Here is a 2,500-nt window from a genome sequence, read left to right as displayed (position 1 = left end):
ATTCTTAAAATGTTTATTTTCTTAGTGTGGCACAATGCTTCTCTTATTTGTACAAACACATCAGTGTATGATGAGGTTTAGTAACATGGATTATCAAGAGCATGCTCTTAGGTTTAAAACTTGCTATAACTATTGCATTGTGTCTCCATGGTCTACCCAGATGTTAAAACCTGATTTCTACTTCACATTAAGTTGTGTAGTTTATAAGAGAAAAGAGGACATAACCACCTCAAAAATACTCCCAACTCTATACAAATATTTCGTTTATGCTCATGGTGGAAAACAAATGTAAAAAAAAAAAGTTTTAAAAATTGAGGAAAATGGGCTGAGAAATGTTATCTTACAAAAATAATTGTCAACTGCCCCTTTAAATTGAATTTGTCTCTTAAAATATTAATGTACTTTTTAAGATATTGTGATAAAGAAGTAGAAACAATATAGTGCTGGACTAGACGTTGTTTCGAAGTTACTGGTGTAGTGGAAATATTAAAATGCTAGACTAATTGTGGCTTTTAAGGTATTAGTGTGCTAGAAACAGTACAGTGCATAACTTAATGTGGTCTATAAGGTACTGCTGTAATAAGAAAAATATCATGCTAAATGTATTTTCAAGGGTATTGGACGGTAGAGAAAATATAGTTTAGAACTAACTGTAGATTCTAAAATATTGGTGTGGTAGAAGCAATATAGTGCTAAATGTAAAGTGTTTAGATATTGTTCAAGTTTCTGAGAGTTCAAGGTTTTTGTAGTTTTAATTTGTCTTTCATCCCCACTGGAATCAATAAAATAAGTACTTATAAAACATTAGTGGGGAATCAATTGTTTATACCACTTCCCAACAAATGCATGGCTTTATACCCATGTATATACATTTATTTTGGATATTTTTTCCTAAGTTACTCTGGAAAGTTAATATTAACTCTTTTCATACCAACCCAAATGAGACTACCCCTGGTTCTATAATACAAACTTCCTGTATAAAAGTGATCAAAATTAAAAGTTTTCTTTGAAATTTCTTGTTGATCTATACCCCTGACACCAGTGTAATAATGACAAAGTTATTTTACTAAATTCTTCATTATTTTAAAAAATAAAATGAAACAAAGGCAGTATATTTTAATAGAAATATGGTAACAAAAGGGTTAATCAGCTAAAAATGTTGTTTTTTTTAAATTTTAGTGTCTTATTCTTAAGATAGGTATAAATTCCTACAGTTGTCTGTAATTTCCCTTTTTAGCATAAGTGATCAGGTATAACTTGTTTAAGCACAGTAGAATGGTTAAAAGCCACTGGTGAGACACGTTCAATTTGGTTCATGGTTGAAATCATTTTCACTTTACTTTCTCTATTAATGTATTGGGGAAAGGCATAAATTCATAAGTAATTCTTTTCTCTTCCTCGTTAAAAATATATTAAATTTCCTGCCCCTTGGGAGCCTGCATTGTGCACTCCTTCAAACACTGGTCCAGCAGTGGCATGCTGCGCTTCATCTGGAAACATGTTAATTTTTAATAATAAAAGAATACATTATGAATTCATATACAACAGTGCATTAGTTTACTTGTATTCCAATATTTATTGCCTCATTTACAGGTACTTTCCAATAGAAGCTGATGAAAATATAGTCAAGTGTGACAATCCTTATAATTTATATTTATTTGAAATACATTTTTATTCTCCAACAAGCTTATATTATTTCTTTTCATTACATTTTTGAGCATATTTAAAATAGTAAATGAAAGAATCAAGATTTTTATACAAACAATAAGGATGCAATGTGCCTCTGCCCAGTTTTTATTTAAAACATTTCTCTCTAGTCTAATCAAATTTTTCAGATTTCCTGATAAATGCCTCAAAACACCAAACTTGTTGATCCTTTCAAGACTTTATGTAAGTGACATTAAGTGGTTAGTGCAATCAATTTCAGACAGCTCCAACACTGTACTCTTTCCTGTCATATAGAATTTGCCTGTCACTAGTTGATGCATTAACATTTTGCTTCCTTTTATTCTACTTCATTTTTCATTTCTGGCATTTTCAAAGTGACTTCTGTACACGGTTGTCATATTGAAAGTTGTCACTTTCTTCATTATGGTTCGTGAAGCAACAAAGATAATGATGATATTCCTGATGAACATGGTGATGACAGGGTTTTGTTATCATTAATATTATCCTTATTATTATTATTATTATTATTATTATTATTATTATTATTATTATTATTATCCTTATCCTTATTATTATTATTATTATTATTATTATTAATATAGAAAGGATTGAGGTAACTCCTCCTGAAGATATAGAGTCAAAATTAAAAGAAGAGTGCCATTTGCTATCTTGTGAACAATATTTCGACATCTCACGTGTCTTCCACTGGTTCAAAAAATAAATTTGTCAATCTACTTCATTTTGGTTAATATAGAAAGGATTGAGGTAACTCCTCCTGAAGATATAGAGTCAAAATTAAAAGAAGAGTGCCATTTGCTATCTTGTGAACAAT

Source organism: Octopus bimaculoides, chromosome 5, assembly GCF_001194135.2.
Source record: "Octopus bimaculoides isolate UCB-OBI-ISO-001 chromosome 5, ASM119413v2, whole genome shotgun sequence".
Lineage (NCBI taxonomy): Eukaryota > Metazoa > Mollusca > Cephalopoda > Octopoda > Octopodidae > Octopus > Octopus bimaculoides.
Note: the sequence above shows the minus strand (reverse complement) of the source record.